The sequence below is a fragment of the Parasteatoda tepidariorum genome, chromosome 1 (genome assembly GCF_043381705.1).
Source record: "Parasteatoda tepidariorum isolate YZ-2023 chromosome 1, CAS_Ptep_4.0, whole genome shotgun sequence".
NCBI lineage: Eukaryota > Metazoa > Arthropoda > Arachnida > Araneae > Theridiidae > Parasteatoda > Parasteatoda tepidariorum.
Window position 1 is genome coordinate 45,095,617 of NC_092204.1, and position 22,544 is coordinate 45,118,160.

Consider the following 22,544-nt stretch of genomic DNA (forward strand, 5'->3'; position numbering starts at 1 on the left):
TTATAAGATGAAATATTAGTGGTAAAAAAGAGTATTGTGGTAAAAATATACATTTAGTTGCATTAGAAGCTCTTGGTTATTTTATGAAATGGTATATTAATAGTTTTAAAGCCCCTTGATGGTAATTTTATTTTTTGCATACTTCACTATATTTTGATAACTTTTTTTAAGCAATTTGTACCCAATTGTAAAATTTGTTTATTCAAACATAATTCATGCAGAAAAAGCTTTTTTAATAATTAATATTTTTTCATTATTTTATTTAATAATATTATTTTATTTAATTGGAAAAAAATGGGAATTGTCAGGTATACAACTTTTTGAATCATTTTAAAGATTGTAATTTTAAATGGCAAAATAGAACATTTAAATAAAATCAGTCGAATAATTTTTGAGAAATCAAATTTTAAATATACATCCTTTTTTAAATTTTATCACTTAAAAACTATTTAACCTATTCTGTTATGATCGCTTATTTTGCTTATCTAATTTACTTATGATAAAAAAATTCAAAATAAAATTACAATTACAGATGTGAGTTTTTCTACCAAAATGGAAATTCAATCTAAAGAAGCATTATTTTTCTATTTCTTTTTCATTTATTTGTTCTTTTAATCTCCCCCTTGTGTTAAACATATTTAAATTATCAAACACAACCTGAAAGAAAAGAAAATTATATAATAATTATGTTATAAATAATAATAGTAATAACCATGTTATAAAATAATTTGAAATAAAATATAAAAATTCAAATCAAAAAGTCAAAATGGAAATTCAAATTGAAAAATTTTATAAGTTAAATTTTTTCTTCTAATTTTTTGTCAGTAGTAAATAGGTTTAAATTATTAAATACAACATGAAAGAAAATAGCAATTTAAATATCACATTTATGTTTTAAATTCAAATAATAAACATTTAAATTGAAAAACATTTAATTGAATCGCAATTTTCCCACTCTCTACACTATTTCACTTCTCCGTTACCAGGGTCTCGGCAAATCTTGTTTTTTCCCTACACAAGTATATTTGTATATTCCAGCTTCTTATTGAAACGTACTGCACAAAAAGTTGGATTTGCCAAACCATGGTAACGGGGGAGGGCGAGCATTGAGATGTCTGTTCTATTTACAAGAAATCTGTTGTCAAGAGGCAATGCTTGGTGAAAATGGATTAATTGTTGTTAAGGATTGCTTAATTATTGCCGCCACTTATAGCAATAGGGTAAAATTACGTTCATTTTCAAATAACCATGTGATTTCTTTTTTCTGTATGGTTTTACTGACCACCGGTCGAAAGCTCAGCTGCAATACCTTAAACGAAACTATAACCTAATGTAAAATTAAACTAGCCCAAACTTAAACTAAGACAAAACTATAAATTCAAATATGAATTTTATGCAAAGCTAACTAAAAAGAGTGAGTCAGTGTTCGAAAATGTGGTGTCCTGAAATGTGTATCTATTTCTTGCAGCCTTTTTTTTTTCAGATCTGCTATTTTGTGATTTTAGCGTTTATTTATTTATTTATTTTTTTTTGTCTGGAATCTTAATTTTTAAAAAAAAATTAACTCAAGTAAGGCAAACTCAAAAGGTATCATATCTTTAAAAATTGAACTTCTTAAGGCAGTGTAATGAAAAGCCTCTTTTTAAAATGATTGAGAGAGATTGCTTTTGGTGAAAAACAGGATTTCCATGTAGTCAATAAGGTGGAGAGAATAGAAGTTTTCAATAATTAAAAACACTACTACCGAGTTCTATATTAGACCATATACACCAAAAGTTGTATAAGGTCTAATATAGAACTCGTGGGTTTTTTCGGATTACTAATATACAATCTTCATTTTATGCAAAAGCCTTGAATATTTTCAAAAAATATTGAAATTTTGTAAATTTATCAAATTTTCAAAATTATTTGGATCAATACAAATTCCCTCTCGAAAGTTATGGATTGAATAAAATAATGAGAGTTTTTTTTAAGAATTTTTCAATAATATTTTCATTCTCCGCAATATTCTTGAATTTTGCAATTTTTACAATAATTTTCTACATTAAAGCGGTGCGTTGCAGTTTATAATTTGCAATACAAATTTAAGCGCTGGAATTTAGATCTATTCATTTTGGCAGGTACTGGAAACACGAATTTTTAAGCTAAAAATGGATTTATTTATTTTTTCTCAAAAGATAGTGTACCGAGCACTGGGGTTTGTTTGATTGGAGACGAATAAAACAGTCCTTAAAACGTCAAATTTTGTTAGCAGAAACTTCCAAAAAAGTTATCCTTTTTCTCAGTATATTACGTTAGAATTACATGTGATTTTTTTTTTTTTTTAGCAAACTGTCTTATTAATCTGAGTATTTCGAGTTCGGTGAGATATTTAGTCTCATAAACGAAGAATATTCACAAAATTATGCAAATATTTAAAAAATTTTAACATTGCCCTCCTATCAAGGACTGCATATCCTAGCAGTACGATCCCCGAATAGGAGACAAATGGTAATGGAGTAATGAACTACATTATAAAATTTAACATTACATAAATGTTGATTAAAAACATTACGTAGCACATGATATTACTCAGATAAAAATTATAAACTCATAAGAAATATGAAATAATTTTACATTATACACAATAGAAAAAACCATGGTATAGAAATTTATTTTATACCATGATAAGGATCTAGCCAATTATACATGATGGTTTGGTTTATCCTTTCATGACCTTTGGTTTTGAAGATGATGACTTCCTGATTTAAACCACGACGTAATCCAGTCTTTTGACGACAAACGGACCATCCCAATTAGGTTGTAACTTAAAAGAAAGCCATTTTTGTCGAATCAGGTTCCACAGCCAGTCTTTGTTACATTCCTGGAACATGTGATCCGTCACTTAGATGTCACACATCATCTTCATTCTCTCTGCCATCATGTTGATCCGTTCACGAGGAAAGTTGTAAACGTTTTCCAAACGTACCTGGAATTCTCTACGGTACTCTTTTGACGACGAAGGTACATCAGGCGCAATAGAATAAAGATCTTTAGGGAGACGAAGTTTTTGTCCAAGCAGTTACTGATATAATGTATATCCAGTAAATTACTGGGCAGCTTTGCGCTATACAAGCAGGAACAACGGTAGTTTTAAGTTCAATCTTGTTGATTCCTTGACACAAGAAGTGTGAGGTTACTCAGAATGTTTTGGTTGAACTTCTCAACCATGCCGTCCAATTGAGAATGTCAGAACGTTTTCTGAGTCGTGTCTATTTTAAAAATTTTGCATAGTTCTTTAAAAACAGTCGAGGTAAGATTCGTTCCTTGGTCTGAATGAATTTGAAAAAGATGTGCCAAATCTGAATATCCATGGCTATACCAAGACCTTCGCTACTGCAGTTGCTTCTTGTTCAGGTATAGGAGACGCTTCGGGTCACTTTGCAAAATAATCCATGACAACTAAGATTGTTGCTATTTGAAGATCGAGGTAGAGGACTGAAGATGTCAAGTGCGAAATGCTCAAATGGTGCTCCTACATAATAGTGATGCAATCTGTCACTTCTACGTTTCTTTGATTCTTTTCGAACCACACAGCTATCACAAGATCGTCACCGCTTCTATACGTCGTTTCTTGACTTGTTCCAGTAGAAGCGCTCACGATATTTCTGTATAGTTTTCATTACTCCAAAGAGACCTCTGGTGAAGTTACCATGCAGCTCTTTAGAGACATCCAAAATCCTTGATTTGGGAAGAACGAGATACCATTTCAAGCTGCGCCCGTCATTAGGTTCCCATTTTTCATTTCGCCGTTTCTAATATAGAGTGAGTCCCATAGAACTTAATGCTGCTTAGTAGAAGAGCTGTAGGTGGAAATGCCCTACCAATTTAATCTTAAAATTATGGAAGGTTGTGACAACCTCCTTAGGCATGCATACATTAGAGACTATCAAAAATTAGTACGCCATGCACATGACACGCATAGACCGGGTGTGTGTGCATCCATTAACTCGGGGATCCCCAACCCTATGCCCGCGGGCACCAAATTAATGCGGTAAATTACTACAATTGTTACACGTAATGAAAATTATTACCGAAATAGTTAACTTAATTCTAGCAGCTCCTTTGCAACTTCGACTTTTCACGGCACTGTTACAAAATCCTGATGATGCTGACTTCATTTTACATACTGAAGTACGCTGGCTCAGTAAAGACAAAGTACTTGATAGAGTTATTCATTTAATCGAAGAAATAAAAAATTATCTTGCAGCCAAAAATCAAATATTTTTGGAACTAGCTAACAGATCCTCTCTGGCTAGGAGATTTGTCTTTCGTAACAGACATAATTGAAAAAAACTAAATAATATAATTGAAAATAAAGTCTCTTTTGCATTTTCCAAACATGAAAAAAATGATAGGGGACAGTGAAATTGTCTTATTAACATTTGTCATCAACCTCCAATTGCTTCAAGATCAATTAGAAAATCGTTTTTAACAATTTAATATCATCGAGCCTATGGTCACCTTTTCTGTAAATCCTTTTACCATCAAATATACTTTAACCGAAATAGCAACATGCATTTCAGAATGTCTTCAAGTTAGGCGAGAAGTGGAGATAGAAATTTTGGATCTTCAGAATGACATTATCCTCAAAACGATTATATCAGATGAGAAATTCTGGAATATAGTTGACAGAAATAATTTTCTATTTAAAATAAAGTAGGTTTGTGGTTTCACATACTTGTGGCAATCATTGTTTTCGACAATGAATTCAAAATATAGATCCCGATTTACAGATGAACACCTTGACGATTGCTTGTAAGTAGGAATTTCATCATGTTCTCCCAGTTATGAAGCGATGGCCAGTGAAATGCAATGACAAAGATCACATTGACTGTTATTTTATAAATAATTTTTATAGTTCGTATGATTTACAAGCAATTCAGTAATCATTTATTTTACACAAGAATATTAATAATAATTATATTCATATGTTAAATTAACTTTTAAAATTAAATTTTGTGTGCATTATATGTAGTGTTTGTATTATTACCTATGTCTACCAACTATAAATTTATCTTGAAAAAATAAATGGTGTCCGCCATTCAACAGATATTCTGGTATTTGTTCTTAGGTACAAAAAGGTTGGGGACCCCTGCATTAACTAGCTGCATCGAGTTCTGGTAGTTGAGGGCATAGAGCTCTCGCTTCGAATGAGGTGACTGGGGTTCGAATCCCAGCATTGACGAATTCTGTTCCAGGATCGCATCGACCACAGTGCTAATATAAAAATACCCTCAGTGGTTGTGGATCATGGGTTAGATTCCCCAACCTATCACGCTAACCGTGGGAGGTTTTTGTGCTTTTCCTCTCCTTGTATCGCAAATGCAGGTCAGCCCCAGCAAAAAGTTTTCCCCTAAGGCTAGTATGTTTCAATGCTTGATCCAGGAGTTTCCTTGTCATCTGGGTTGGGCTCAAAATTACAAGCCTACGGAATTGAACATTGATAGTCGTAACCTCAAAAGTGGGTCCCTGTTCAGTACCAGTTGTAAAATAAAATAACTACTTTCTTCAATAATTAGTACTAAACAATAAACATATTCAAGACGTACATTTATCATTACACTACACCACTAAAATTATATCTTATTACGTGAAAATCAAATCATAAGTTATTGAAGTCAGGCGAAATAATTTTCTTAACCTGACAATACATGCTACTAAAATTTTTGCAAATTCCACTACAATTCGGTTTTATAAAATTGAAATCATCGACAGCTAGCTTAAAGTTTGTTATGTTTTAATGGTCTAAACTCTAAATTAACACAAATACATTAAAAATATATCTTCGGTAACTGACTCACTATCGACCAGCATTATACTCGATCCATATTTTTAATAACATTTCAAACCAGATACCATTGTCTCACCTATCCCGAAACACCCAAGTCGTGCTTTCTTCCTTTTTTTCTCCTTCCTGATCAGACTTAGTTTATAACACCGCTTACTTTCGCTACATTAAGAACTTAGTATTGAAGTTAAAAGCAACACAGCCGTAGCCGATTCCGGCCCTTGTACTATTTAACTCTACATTCAAGGCATTCCATTGTTTTATGCATCTTCTAGCTCGAAAGTCTTAATATGCACATTACCCAGTTATTGTGCCGATTAACTAGGTTAATCCGTTAAAGTGATTTTCTGCAGTTTACTTAGGTAATGCTTGCATTTACGGTTTTCGTATCGTTTAAGTTGAAATCTGTCATTCTATCAACTAATTAGTTGATTGTTTCATTATATTTATTGACTTGAGTCCTTAAATAATGAAAATATAACTGGCATAATGTTAATTTCCTCAATTGTAATAATATTTTAAACCGTTTTATTCTTTTTATTATATTTTTTCAAGAGATTGATGAGTGTTTGCTAATTAATGTCAAAGACTAATGTGTTGATTGTTTGTTTGTAGTAACTGGATTTTTTTTTCAGACATTGAAAAATAAATATTTAAAATAAACATTACTAAAAATAACATAATTTTAATTTAAGCGTACGGAAACGTTGCTGTTGTTCGATCAAAAATTTTATTCTCACTTTTACGAGAGCCAATTGGTAATATGCAGATACAGGCCGGGATAGCGTGGTCGATAGGGCGCTGTGGGCCCATGTCCGAGAGTTCGTGGGTTCGAACCCCGCCGGCCGAAGACTTCCCGTGTAGTAAAGCGACTGATGCACGTTAAATCTGTCGAGTCACAAAAGTCTTCTATGTTCCCATAACAAATCAATACCTCTGGAGGTACTGGATTGTAGATCGATCGTTCTCTGATTCAGGTCAAAATTACGATCTGTGGATGAATGAATGGATGTATGAATGGGTCCGTCCCGTAAACTGGTGTGACATATGGGTGNTAGCCCTAAGATAGCGCCACTGAAAAAACAAGAAACGCACACTCTGCCTTAAATTTGCTCGGTATCACCAAACAGGCTTGCCCGTTTGGCAAGTGGCATTAGAAACAATATGCAGATTATCTAGGTAATTTGAAGATTGTCCTGGTAATTTGTGAAAGTGAACAATTTTTGGCAATTAAACAGATCACTCTAGTTAAACTGCTAATCAGATATATAATACATAGATTAGTTAGTTTCTATACTTCAGCGGTAGCACATCGACACATAAATAACCAATTATTTCAGCATAAAATGACAAAGAAAAACATACCTTCTCAGTTATCATCAATTGGAATCTATTCTACATTTGCAGAATGTAACATTTGCCCCGTTTAGTTATCTGATTCTTTCGAAAATATTTTAAGTAAAATCGATAAATAGATGTTTTGAATCTCCTTTTATGACCCCTGCAGTGACGACACTTAGTAAACATAAAATGAAACGTAGATTCAATATTAATGTCGGCCCTGATCTTGCGACTTTAGTTGCCCGTATTTCGCATTGATTTGCAAATAAACGCATATAAAACGAAATAAACTGTAGAAAGCTCATTAATTTTTGTTTTGCATTGCCATTAAAAATAACATTAAAAGAAATAATTATGCGTTTTCAATTTATGTCATTATTCATTAATTTTTCTATAAAGCTCTTAAAATTATCGTTATGTTAGGGAAAAAAGTCTTTTTTATCAGATTTTAATAATCTTATTAGATTTTTTACATAATTTTTTTAGTTTCGTTAATGATATTTTTTACAAATTTTAATTATTTCCTTGAAAGAAAATGGAAATACTGTTCGTTTGGGCAAAAGTAAACGTAAATGATGATCTTATATTATTATTATAATGTTTTCCCGTTGGGGGAAAAATGTAAATTGATAATTGAAGATAAAATTATATTTTTAATATAAAATCAAATACATATTTTTAATATAAAACAGTTAAATTTTTGAGTTAGAACATAATTAAGTAAATTACAACGTTTTTGCCTTTTTTCAATATACATATAATTTTTCAAGTTTTTGGCAGTTTTTTATTAATATGATTTTATTTAGATCCAGTGGCGTGCAGAGTAGAGATGTTTGAATGACAGAGTAAATTTCCTGATTAGAAATTCTTTAAAAGAAGAGATTGGATTAAAAAAAACGATGATCTAAATCCGTATTTTAAATTCTTTTTTTTTTTTTTTTAATAATGAAAGTGGAAATTATTCTTTAGTAAGATATTTTTTGTTTCTCACAAAATATTTGTAACTTTTTTTTCTTAAATAAAAATAATATTTAAATTTTTATGTTATAAAACTTCATCAGGGAACTTTTAAAATCCTATTTTATTTTTTACGAAATATTTTATATATTACAAATTTAATTTTGTATTAAAAAATAGTAAAAGATTTAAAGTTTTGGTATCCTTAATCTTTAATTGAACGCCATCTCTCACTGCACGCCACTATTTAGAACAACTAAAGTATGCGTTGTATAAACATTATTTAAATTATTTTCTTGAATTGGATTGAGACTTTCACTTGATGTCGCCATCTAAAATGTTTCATAGTATTTGTGCAATTAAAATAAGCATCCCCGCAAAATAGCCCATGATGCAAAAGCTCGTTGTGGGAAGGGGAATCACGGAGGCCAACGGCATGATTGCGGCAATGTGGTCAGAGCTACAAGCAGACCGCCTTTACTTTCCAGACAAGTTGGTACCCATTGATCAGAAGGTGGGAGGGCTTCATGCCGCCACTGGATATAGAACCCCGATTCTTTACAATGACCATTTAGTCATCGAGTCATCTGACCACTGAGTCATCGCAGCTTAAATATGCATTTATTTACATGATATTTAATTGAATTGTGATTTAATTTCACTGTAAATGTAATAAAATAATTAATACATAGTAGTAGTTCTTAGAGTTTTCTCAAAGTTACCTTTTTAAGTTTGAGGAAACAACTCTCTCTTAAAATAATAATCAACAACAATAATGGTAATTATAAACATTACGGAAATTTGAATGTCAATGTAATCTATGGAATGCTCATGTTTTCAGCTTCCTTGACAAAATTTTAGTTTTGTAGCTACAGTTATGCCAAAGTAGTGGTAAAATAAAAGGCTTGCTTGTAATGTGAAAAATAAAGTACTTTTACTATAAATTTTAAAATAAAAATTTTTTCTAGCATAGAATGTTTCAGAAATTGCAAGGCTTAGTGCTTTCACAAGTTTGTCAGATTTAAAATTTTTTTTGAGAGCCCTATGTAATTTAAATAGCCAGTAGGTTTTCATAGTTTTCCCTCAAAGGAAGAAACTGATTATTGTTTCGTTTGCTTTCATCAAAACAGCTCAAATACTAGTATCCACAGTCAAAAATGCAATAAATTGAAGAGAAAAAAGAAATTACCTTATTATTAAACTAAGCACCTTTATTTTGCAAAGCAAAGCCGTTTGATCGATCAGTGAAAGCGGTCCCGATAATCTTATCTAGAGAGATTTTTAAAGTTTCGACCACTGTTTCTTCAATGCAAAACAAGAGCTGGGCGAAGTCTCTTAACTGTTTCGTTTTCTATGTAAACATTTCACTCAATTTTTACTGATATTCGCAGCCAGGAAAGTGTTTCAACCGATTCCGTTTATGTAACTATTCCGCTTGTTTCTTTGTGTAAGAAGGAAAAACATCAAAATCGGTATTTGTTTCTGTATTTTTGCAAAACACCAATTCCTTACTAGAGAGAAATAATAGCAGTATTTTATTTACGTCACACTAGAGCAGCATCATGGGCAATTTGGAGGTCTGAGAAACATTCCTAAGAATGATTTGAAAACATGCCATTACAATATTGATGGCTCTAGGTAGCACGACTACCTGCTTGCGAAGTCGAGTACTTTACGGTAGAACATTTTAATGAGGATCGATACCTCGCACCCACGGTCCATTCGCAGGTTGATCAAAGTTTGCTACGCTAAATGACTGTAGTCAGTAATGCTCACCAGAGAGAAAGTAAGTAGGGTGCTCTACCCTTTGCTCTCTTGTGTGCTTCGAGTTTAATCTAAGGCTTAAATTCAAACCATATAAGAAAACAAAGGGTGGAACACCTTGCTTATACTAACTTTTATGCATAAAAAAATAAAATATGAGTTATTTTTAGAAAAAAAATAAGCACTTCTTTTTCAGACACAAATCCTATTTTTCCGTTTTGGTCTTATTTTCTCTATTTTGGTCCCTTTTTTTTAGCTTAAAATACTATTAAAAGCCAAGCAATATGATTCTTTGGTATTATTATACTACTGCCTTATTGTAATGTCAATGAAATGATATAATCATATCAAACGATTATTGACAAATTTAGCTCGCAACAAACGATTTCTAAAATTATAAAAAAGAAAACAATTTTTTTTTCAAATAACTCAACTTTGATTTTATTCTCCCTTAATATATAAACGCGAGTTCTGAAAGTTGTTTTTTGAGTAATATTAGGCTATTTGAGTTTCCTTTCATAAAAGGATAAGAAACAGGGATAAATAAATGGAAAAGAACATCGTCAAGCATATCATTAAAGTAAATAAGTAAAAAACTATTGATTATGAATAGAAGAAGCATAACTGAGCAATTTATTCGTAGGTAATTTCAATATTCTTAGATTTTAAGCATTTTTTAATAACTTAGTTATTTAATGTGAATGTTTAAAACTACTAAAATGATTTTTAGTTAAGAGATAGTTTAAATTACTTATAATAATAAATTATTTTAACTAAAATTATGACGAAGATCAAAAATATAATATATTTAAATGTACATATTTAACATGAAAAGAAACTTTATTTTGTTTTGCTAGTCTCAACCATTGCTGATTCATGTGATTAATAATAATTTGTTTTATTTTTTATATATCAATGTATTTTAAAAACTTTAGACATTTTAAGAAATTTGTCATTAGAATTTTGAAGTAATCAAATTTTGTAAATATTTATTTATTTCTGGTTTAATTAACGATTTGGAAATTATTAACCTTCTTTTTCTGTTCCAATTTAAAATCTAAATTAAACTTTTTTTGTTCATGATGCGTTAACTATTTTGATTAAAATTTATCAATACAAATAGATTTTTACTTGTTTTGTATTATCCGAAATATTTACTTTATCTTTAATACTAGTAGATTTAAAAATCATAGCCTTTAAGAAAAATCCTTCAAAATAAGGAGAACACGTTCTTGTTCAAAAATATATGTGATAGAGATTGTTTAAAACGAATAAAAAGTACTAAAAAAAGTTAGAAAAGGGGAGAGGAATGTTTTAAAATAAATGTCTGGTTTTAGATCTTTGAAAACTATGGATATTTCAAGAAGAAATACTGAATAATATTAATTAGGATCATGTTGTAAAATTGATGTGATAAACGTTTTAACAAGAAGTGTAATTTAAATGCAAGACAAAATTATTCTGTTTTTCAAAAAACAAGATGGAAACAAAAAAAAATCACTTATCATAAGAAATAGTTTAAATGTTATATTCTCGAATACTATTTGACCTATTTCATTCAAACTTTGGATTTTGCCGCATAAAAATCACTTTCTGTGTGAAATTTTGTACTTCACAATTCAATTTTTTTTCACTCATTATTAAATAAAATTTAAAAAAAAATTTTTTTTTATCAAAAATTATATTTTGCATAGGATTAAGTTTGAATAAAGAAATTTTATCTATACATGCAAAAATAATTCAATTCGCGCTATTTGAGTCAGAGGTATAACGAAAATTGCAAGGAGTAAAAGTAACTCGAATGAGTTTATTCAGGAAAAGTGTAATACTAAATATTATTTGCACAGATAAATTAGCATATTAGTCATAGGCTTCTCATCAAATTATGGGGATTGAAGGAGTTTCAATATGTGAGAATTTGTTAGATTATTAGGTCAATAGTTATTCAGGTAATAACATTCCCCCTCCCCTATTATAGTTTGTAAAACTATGGGATAAGGTGAAATAAGTTATAACAAGAAATATTTGAATTGCTGGATTTGGTTTTCCGATAAAAACTATGGAAGACGATTTCATAAATAACTTTTGAAAATTCTGTAGTTTCTTTATATTAAATTTGATTTATATTTACTTCGAGATTTATTTTAAAAACTTGGCTTATCAAAATCTTTGTACACACGGATGTACTTTTTTTTAAAAAGAAAAATTATTGTATAATTTTTTTTTATTTCACTGACTACATTTATTTTTTACTTTTAACAAAAGATGCACTTGAACTTTTTGTCTGATTGTATTATGAAGTTTAAAATAGCGTAAGTAATTTTAATCCCACTTATAATATTTTTTTATTGCTCTACGATTTCAAAATTCTGTTCAACGATTAACAAGTCTTTTTCCTTTTTTTAATTTCTCTTGAATTTAATAAAAATTTTATTTTTTACAGGAGAGATTGTGGAAAACGTTTAAATCCATTTGTCGTAGATAACTGATATTTGATTCCGAAATTCTGTTTCGATTTAAAAAAGTTATTTTTAAAAAATTAATTTATCGATTTCCATAAAAAAAAATTACTGCTGTTGCCTTTACCGCAGCTGTGAGCATATTTCGCCGCACGTGATACTCATTATTCTTATAAGGCGAAGGCAAGAACTATTTGATAAAAAAATATGAAATTTTGCTCATTTTTAAGGAACAGTTTGATGTGAAAATGTTACTGGTGTGGAGGTTGGTTTTGTTGTTATTTAATATCATAATTTAATTTATTTATTATTATTATTTTACGCCTTCATTATTTAGCTTAGCTTATTTTCTTGAATCACGTTTTGTTGCTGTTTCACCAGAAGTTGCGCTATACGACTAACTTTGTACTCTATTATAAATTTTAATATGTTAAAGTTTATATAATAATTTCACATGAGTTATGTTGGTAGATAACAATTCCATTTTAATGTTTTTTTCTTCTTCAGAAGTTAAAAAACACAAATAATTTTTTATTACAGAATATATTAAATTAAGTCTGACAGCTCATCCTAGAAGAATTTCTTACAATGATCTGTAATAAATGATTAGTATTTCATTTTTTAAAAAAATACTTTTTAGTTACAATGTTTTCACACAGAAATAGAAAAAATGTATAAATTGTTAATTACTGCTTTTGAAAACTTTGAGTCAGCATAATTTATTTGGCATTTTTAAAGTATAATAATGTTTTACGTTGATTATAAATAATTGCACCTATTTCAATTATTTCACTATTTGTTCTAATAAATAATTTGATTTTCAATAGCGAAATTTCAAAATACGTTTGTTGTAATTTTAATATTTGTGTAATGCTAGGGTCTAATACCTTTATTAATAATTAGGTTTTCTTACAATTTTTAGATTAAAAATAACGCCATAAAACATGACGGGTCAAAATAAATTTTTCTTTTCATTAAAAAAAAATAACTATCTGTTTAAAATAAATTTTTGAATGTATTACTTTTAATTTTTCTGATCAGTTGGTCTGGAAAAAAACTATTTAAATTCTTGAAAATTTAATATTTTAGCATTTAACTTTTAAAATTATTAAAGTAATTTAAATATTTTTACCTATATTTATATTTTGTAATAATTTCTTGTTCTCTTCAATTGCATTCGAAAAAGTAAGTTTAAGTACAAAATATGATCAACAGATGGCAGCGTTATTTAATGAGACAAGTGTAATTTGACACTTTTAGCGACCAATCATTCCCGTGGATTTAAAGCGCGTTTGTGGGAGCGGCGTCTGTGTGTGCGTGTGACTGAATGTCACTCAATAATTTATTGTGTGAAACTATTTCTATACTTTTCCGATCTTTATTACATTAAATGAGTTAGTCAATTTTGCCTGTGGAATGTTTGTGTACCGATAACGATTCTTCTGTTTTTTTCATATTTTCAATCGAATCAACATGGCGTACTTACCGTTGTGGCGCGATCCTCTTGCGGTTGGATTATGTGCAAAAATTGTGCTTATTGACATTTAAGAATTCTTGGTGACACGAAAACTGCTTGATCTACTCTTTTGGCTCTCAGGTTTGTTCTGCTTTAAATTTCCCATTGCTAATTGAATCTTCATTTTTAAATTGCCGGTACCATCATGATGGTAGTGCAGGCAAACAGCCAAACCTATTAAAGCGACCGCTCGATAAGCATCACTGTTTAGTTTGTTTACACATCCTTCTCTGTTAGTAATTTCTCTTGATTCACTGTTTATTCTAACAAAATAATGATGTGCGAAGCGGACATTAAAAATATAATTTGCTACTTGAGAGTCTGAGCTATAATTAATGTTATTTAAGATTCATCATTTTATTTTTTATGCTCTTCATAATTCATATCAATCGGACAAGTACAAGCCATTTAAATCATCAACGATGAACGTTAAAAAAGTATATTTTCTTAGAACTCTCATTGGATGAAATTTTTTTTCGATTAAAAAAATAACTTTAAAACAATTGATATTTTAGTAGAGTAGGTCCTAACGTATTTTTGGAGTAGATTTTAACGGTTAGGTAATTGATCCTCTAATTTAGTTCCACTGGGCTTTTTATTAACTTTTTAATGTGAGAAAATTAGCTTTAAAAATGAATTTATGTTGCTGTTTGAATAAATATTGATCAAAGAAATGAGAGCCATTTATCGCATTTATTTTATATTCTTTAAATTTTAATTTTTTGATTGTGTTAACACATATCTTTTAAGTAAAAATTTAATGAACTCTTTAAGTTATTAATTTACTCATTATTCTAAGAGTATGTTTCATATCTGTCATAAAGTTGTAATTTTCTGTTTAATTTGTTGATTTGAAGTTAAAAGCAATTTGTTAAAATTATTTATTTCAGTTTTTTCATCTTTTTTATTTTAAATCTAAATTAAGTATGAATTATTGAATTAATTCTTATGTTCTGTGACTTTTTTATATTTTTCATTAATTGTATTATTTGTAATTGTTTATTTATATTTTTCATTATTTGTAGACACTATTTTAAGGTGTTAATTTTACAGTAAAAAGAAAATCTAAATAAAATCCGAGTTCATCTGAATACCATTTAAAAATGCACTGTGCTTTTATTTTTATTTATTTATTATTATTTCTTTGAAGTCTGGAGCATTTGTTCGAATTTATCAAACTGTTTCTGTAATTTTTCTTTCCAGTTTACAGTTCTATGGAACTAATTATAAGATTTTGAATGTCAAAATTAAAGTTTTATCATTATCCATTTGCTTTAGGTGACTTAATCTTTTTATTAATGAATCAAATTTACTATTGTGCAGTGTGCCCAACAAATTTTCAAAAACTAGTTGAAATCTTGATTTTCCGTGGTTGTAAAAATTTTTTATAGGTTGCAATTTATGTTTTACTTAAGGAAAAAATTAAAACTTATGGTATATGCTTACATAAATATCTCTAAAAGCATTAATAATTGTAGTTATTTATTTTATTTCTTAAAATATTTATATTCTTGATAAGTATTACATTTTTTTTAAAAAATGTTATCGTACTATATCGACTTTTAAGTTGATGCTGTTTTGAGTTAAGTGTAAAACTTATTGAATGTTAAGTTCTTGATTTAATATTGTTTAAGGCTTTGCTTTAGAAATTTGTGTTTTACCTCTTAAGATTCATTAGCATTGCAGAAGTCTGTGTCAGACTCTATTTCTTTGATTCTCTTTTACTTACTTTAAGGAAAAAAATTACAGGAAAGATTTAATATTTAGAATAACTATATATAAACTAATATCGTGTGATAATACTTTTGTATTTAAATATTTAAAATTATTGATTTTACTCATACTGTTGAAGCTACCTAAATTGTATTTGCAATTTACACTTAAATATTATCTGTGCATGTAAAAAATATAATCTATATTAAAAGACATTAAATTACTCAAAAATTTTGAAGTTTATTAACGATTTAATGTAGAAAAATATAGTTTTAATGAGATGAAAAATATTTACTTCTTCAATGAAAAAATTTGCTTATTTTTGTGGTTATATGTTTATTTTAAATAATTTCCAGGGGTGGTCAAAATTTTTCCTATTTGTATACCATCTATATTTTAAAATTCAATAAATAACCAATAATGTTTTATAATTCAATAAATTGACTGATTCTCAACTTAGGGCTAAGTTCCAATTTAAAGGTGTAGGAACTGTTGCTTTTAATACACCCAAACTTCCACCTTTATTAAAATATACTGAACTTAAGTATATTTAGCAAATAGCCATGAATTACATTATAAAGTTTATATTTCACCATTCCTGAAGGCAAATACAAGCTTTCTTCCTTACTATTTATTCCACTGTTTCCTATATATTTATTTAAAATGTAAAAATAAAATATGTATATCTTACCATTAAAGTATGAAATCCGTTATTTTATAGAATACCTAGTTATTCCATGAAATAACTGATCGTGTACGTTAAAGTGTAAAACTCTCTTGTATTTCACGGTTTAACTAGTTGTTTCATAGAATAACGATCTGCAGCCCGTTAAAGTGTAAAATAGTCTATATCATAATCATATATCTCGCACGACAAATACATTTATCTTCCACCCCTACTGCATTTATGAACTATTNCAAATACAAACTTTCTTCCTTACTATTTATTCCACTGTTTCCTATATATTTATTTAAAATGTAAAAATAAAATATGTATATATAATAAATATAATTGTAAATATAAATTTAAATCTATAAGTTTTTGTAAATTTAAATGTATTAGTATATCTAATTTAAAAATTAAAAAGATGTTCATTCGAAAAAATAATGCAGTGGTACTACAGGATGCTACTTAATGTTGTAACACTCCAAAAAGTAGGGTTTTATTTTAATCCTTTGGTTAAACAATTGTTCTCTCATTATTCCAGTGAGTGGCACTGTCTATGAGTGCCGACAATTTTTGTTTAAAGCAAAGTATTAAGAATCAGTTTATAGATGGAATTGTAAAGATTGATGGTTAAACAACTTTTCCAATGCAGATTTTCTGAAGGTAGAATCTTTAAGCAATTAAAATCTTTTGGATTTAATAGAACATTTATTTATTGAACTGTAAATCGATCATTGGATGCTAATAGTCTTAAAAGTTGACCAAGGTCTAGTTGTCAACGCTCAGTTCATACAAAAGAGGGTATTAAAAGAATTTGTGAAAAGATACGAAGACATCCACATTGTTTTGCTAATAAAATGGCTGTAGAAGAGAACACGAATTGGAGAATGATGCAAGTTATATTTAATGAAGACCTGGGTTTTTGCCCTTATAGTAAAAGAAGAGTTCAAGGCTTGGCAACTGCACAAAAATTAAGAAGGTTATAAAGATGTAAAAAATTGCTGAACCGGCACAGTAGCAAAAGTGTTGACAGAATAATTATTTTCTGATAAGAAAATATTTTGCACAGAACAAAGTTATAATGCTAAAAATAACGTTGTATACTCAGCAACCTTTGATGATGTACCCTTAAGTGTTTGAACTGTACAACGCTTTCAGATCAAAGATACTGTAATGGTTTGCCTACAGTGTCTGATAACGGAAAATTTTCTCAGAAATTCATCGATAAAGAAGTAAAAATCTATGCTGAATATTATAAAAAGAAAGTTTGCCACATGTTGCATCTTAAAAAGATTGAATATTTCAGCAAGATTCTGCACCATCACACCGAGCCAAAGGCTATCAACACAAGCTTGGCTCCATGTCACCATGTCAGTTGCCCGAAGTTTATTAAACAAGAAGATTGGTCCACTTCACCTTCTTCTAAATCCATTAGGCTATTGTGTTCCGGGGATTCTAGTCTTAAATTAATGCTAAGCAGCACTGAAGTTTGGATTCTCTCAGAGCTCCTTTTTTGCGTGAATGGGACAAATTACATCTTAAATTGACAATGGCCTTTGGACAACGATATAAGAGATTATCTTTAATAATCGATTAAGATGGTGGTCAATTCAAATAAAATTTAGAGACGAACTTTCAATTATAACGTTCATCATATTTGTGTATTTATCATTTTCTATTTAATATAGGTACAATAAAAAGATATTTGCAACAGTATTTTGTAGCCACCTTGTATTTTGCAAGGTAAACTATAATTACAAATTTTGATGGAATAAGAATAACCTTTGTTTCATTCTCATTATAGATAGGCATGCTTAAAGATGAAGATTTAACAAATAGTTATTTGGCCGAATTGCAATTTGTTTTTTGTAAATCAGTAATAAATATTTATTTTTGATTTATATATATATATATATAAATAAGTATAAATAGTTTGAGGTGAAGGAAAAAACTATAATAGAAATATTTAAGATAATTAAAAAAACTGAATATCCGCTATTAAAAAAAAAAACTAAAGTCGTAAATTTGAAGAAGAAAAATATCCTCTTAATTCTAAAAACTAAACTTTAATGCTAAAAATGATATTTTCTGGAAAAAATATCCATGAAACGTTAAAAGAGATTTATTCTATCAGAAACGCTTTTAAAAATGCAATCCTATCTTAAAAACTCCCATAAAAAAGATTATATACAAAAGCAAAACAGAAAAAAAAAACATCGATCTTAATTTTTTAAAGAAAAATTTAAAGCTAAATATCTTAGTTTTCTTATTACCGTATTTTCAAAAACAGAAATAGAAAGTGAAGAACAAAATCTAATAGATACCCTTTTAATGGCCGTGTTAATAATAAAAACGTTTATAAAAAATGTTTTAAAACAGAAAGAGCTCACCAAACAAAAATCGCTCTTACTTTTTAAACAAAAAATTTAAACGTTAAAAATCACAGTAAACCTTATTCATATAGCCGTATTTTTTAGAAAAAAGTAGCTGAAGAGTAACGTTCATTAGAAATGTTCCTTGAAAAATGCTGTGCCATGATGATAAAAAAAAAGATAAGAAAAGTTAATGCAAAAGCAAAATAGAAATAGTAGAAAAAAATTGTTCTAGTTCAGAAACATAATTTTTAACGTTGGGAGCCACATTTTAAAGATTACCCGTTACCGTCTTAGCGTAGAAGGAAAATAAAAGAATAAAGTCTATAAGAGACGTTCCGTTAAAATGCTGCGCTATAATTAAAAACGAAGAACTGCAAAAACGAAAAGAAAAGTAACTGATGAAAAAATTACAGACTAAACAGACTTGCTTGAATTTTTTTAAAAAAAGCAGTACAAAACTAAAACTTATGGCTCGGTATAAAGTAATCAAATTTCATTTCTTCAAGTTCCGCTTATCCATTAGTCTCCCAAAACATTAATTAACGAGTTTAAGAACCTAACAAATCTGTATAAATACTATTTCTAATAATGTATAGTAAAAAAATACGATTTTAGATTATTCTTCATTATTTAAATTTTCCACCCAAAAAAAATTTGTCGAAAAGTACTTTTACAAAAAATATTTGGCCAAATATTCGACAAAGAGGCTGAATATTCGTTTCGTCCCTATTTAAAGATAGGTATGATTTTTATTTTTTAATTGTTCATTCAAGTATAAAAAACGAGATAGCTAATTAGTTTAAATTCGTTGAGCAATCTTTAAATGATTTTCTGCATTATTTTTTTAACTAACTAAAAGCAAAAAACACTTTATTCATCTCTTTTTTTGTATTCAAAAATGTAGCAATTAACATAAAATAATGAATATAATAAAAATGTAGATCAAAAAACTTTGTTTTTGTGCCATAAATAATCTTAAATTATTTTGGGTAGAGACCACTTTTTATTTTTTAGACAAAAAATACCCTTTTTTTTTTTTTGTTGAAAAGTATTAATTTTAACAATATTAAAAACACAATGACGTAGTGAAAGTTGTTAAAAGTAAAGAGCTCTTGAAATTTGCGGGAAAAAAATTCTCCAAAAATTTATTTCAATGAAACTATCTATATAGTATTGTGTTTTTTCTTTTTAATGACTCCAAAATTTAAAAAGAATTGAATTGAAAAAAATACATTGACATTTTCAACATAATGAGCCACCATCTCTACTTACACAATTTTCTTAAATTGAATCAAATTTCAAAATGGCACTCTTATTCTAATTTTGGTCCAGAAATTCTGGAAAAAAAATTTGTTTAGTTGTTTTATATCAAGAACTTTACTACAAAAAATTACCATGCGAACCTCTGCCATGATGGCAACCAGATTTTTTTTCTTTTGGTCGATATCACCTGGAACTAAGCCATTTAAATTTGTTGGTCATGTAAATAAACAGAAGTTGCTTAAGGAAGTAACTCATGCATTCTTAACATATTTGAATACAGGTATAGCTTAAAAAAAAGGAAAATGCATTAAAAAGAGAAGGACAAATAAAATTAAGAAATTTTTCTTCATATTTTTTAAGAATATTTCACTTTAATAATTTTTCTTCTTCTCTTTTCATTAATCTTCATTATTTTCCATATTTTTTCTATATTTTTATTTTAACTATTAGATAAATATAATTTGAGTCTGGATTTTTATGACCTAAAGAATACCTAAAAATGCCCTTAAATGGAAAAAATGTTCTTAGAAGTACGGAAAAATGTTTTAAATGCATTATTTTTAAGTAAAAATATTAAAATAAAACAATGTTTTTATCTTTAAAGTTACTTTCATTCATGTCAAAGTATCTTAAACAATATAATGCTTGTTCTAACGTTCATTAAAGAAAGTTTATTTAAAAAAAAGTTATTTAAATTACAAAAAAAGGAAAATATATTGACTCCTGAACACTCCCCCCCCCATGCATTTAGTGTTATAAAAATGAACCTAAACCGAAGAAAAAAATAAAAAAGGGATAAAGAATATACCAAAACCTTAAAAATTGCTCTAAAATGCAAAAAAAAACTAAAAGAGAAAAAAAGGCATATATCATCAAAATCTGAGCCCTAATTATAATAAACACTAATAGCAGGTGACCAAATGTCAGGAAATTTAACAAAAATATCTAAAAGTCAGGGAAAGGAATTAATTATAATTTCAGATACATGCTCCGAAATTTTTTTCCCAAAAATTAGGACTTACAAAATTTTTGGCTACTCTGAATAACTAAGTTAAGGGGTACTTAATATATACTGGAAAACTTGAAGAATAAATTGTGATTAATATTTTAAGTCATTTGGTAAATAATGATATTCAGAATCGTGTAGAATTTTTATCACAGTATTTATTCATCCTTTCTATATATATTGTGTAAACTTGTGATAAAATGAAACTATTGTTCGAAACTGAAATAATACTTAAAATTCTACTAGATTAGAAATTATTTCTGAGGAAGTATGATTTTAAAAACAATAATACTCAGATAGCTATAATAGATTTTTTTAAGTAATTTATTTATCAAGCGGTTCTTTCATTTGAGTGGAAATATTATGCAGTGTGAATTAGATCATAATATACTATATCATTTTTGTTCTTTGGTGTGTTAATTTTCGTGCTTATCTTCCCTGTAAATCACATGTTTGGGTAACCTTTCTATGCCAGTATTTATTTATTTATATTTGCTTTTAATCTATTAGTTATTACCTTTTTTCAATTCAAACTAATTTTAGGAATTGTTGCTTTCAACACTTCTGTTTCATCCATATTCCTTTTGCTTGTGGTATTAGATGAATTTTAAACAAGCCGGCGGCATCCCTAAGTACTCATTACATCACGATTTGCGCGATTGTGCTTGTCTCACGTTAACATCGTAATCATTAAAAAAATATTTCATGCATTGTTGCAATTCATACGGATAATAGCTGTCACAAAATTTATCGTTAGCTTCTCAACTATAGTAAAATATTTCAGCGTAATCAATTATCTAAACTTACTTTAAAGTACCTTCAAAAAAGGACAACCAAATTAAATGATGGTATTCTGTTTATGATTTGATTAACAGCTAAATGTTTGGGTTCTGCGGAATATTTTGTAAGGTAACCTGCATATTCATTAAGATTGTTTCTCAAATGTTATATTTCTAATATATTCTAAGGATCGTGAAAAATCTTGGTCACGAGATAATTGCCCAGTTATTCGAGAATCTTATCCTTTTTTATTTTATTTTATAACCGTCGTTGAACAGCCGACCCAACTTCATGGGTTTACGACTACTAACGTTCAACTCCGTAGCCTTGTAATTTTGAACTAATCCAGAAGACAAGGAAACTCCTGGATCAGTACCCCCAGAGGTTTTGATTTGTTGTGGGAACATGGAGGACTTTGAGACTCGACAGATTTAACGTGCATCAGTCACCATTTACTACACGGGGAGTCTTCGGCCGGCGAGGATCGAACCTACGACCTCTTGTCGAACCCACGACCATTTTTTCTTTTTACTTTCAACTCTTGAAAATTAAAACGAGCTTATATATAATCAAAAACTCGAAAAGTAAATAAATGTTCTTACTTCTCATTGTAATAAAAAATATATTATCATTGATTATATAAAGAAAAAGTGCACGAAAAAAGCACTTAGCATTGCAATAGTTTACCAACAAATTTGAATTTTGTAAGAAGGAAAAAAAAACGTGTTCAGTTAAAAAAAATAAGTAAGGGTTTTTCAGCAAGTCAAGCTTTAACTTTGTAATTGCAATTCAATTATGTGGGCAGCAGAGCAGCCAGCGTGATATATATTTTTTTAATATAAGTTTAACATTCTCGAACTAATTATAGATTGT

At 28.6% G+C, this 22,544-nt stretch overlaps 2 protein-coding genes across 3 annotated transcripts in view; one reads left to right on the forward strand and one right to left on the reverse strand.

Annotated features, from left to right (window-relative positions):
- The window catches only part of LOC107446079 (putative sodium-dependent multivitamin transporter), a 59,636-nt gene that overhangs the window by 31,903 nt on the left and 5,189 nt on the right, over nucleotides 1-22,544 (reverse strand). The window lies entirely within an intron of this gene.
- LOC107446086 (poly [ADP-ribose] polymerase tankyrase) overlaps nucleotides 13,590-22,544 on the forward strand; it is a 97,168-nt gene continuing 88,213 nt past the window's right edge. The window contains exon 1 of one of the 2 annotated variants that reach the window (XM_071179536.1): nucleotides 13,590-13,948. The gene's annotated coding sequence lies outside the window, so the exon portion shown is untranslated. The remainder of the gene's footprint in view (nucleotides 13,949-22,544) is intronic. The other variant, XM_071179538.1, reaches the window with a different exon arrangement.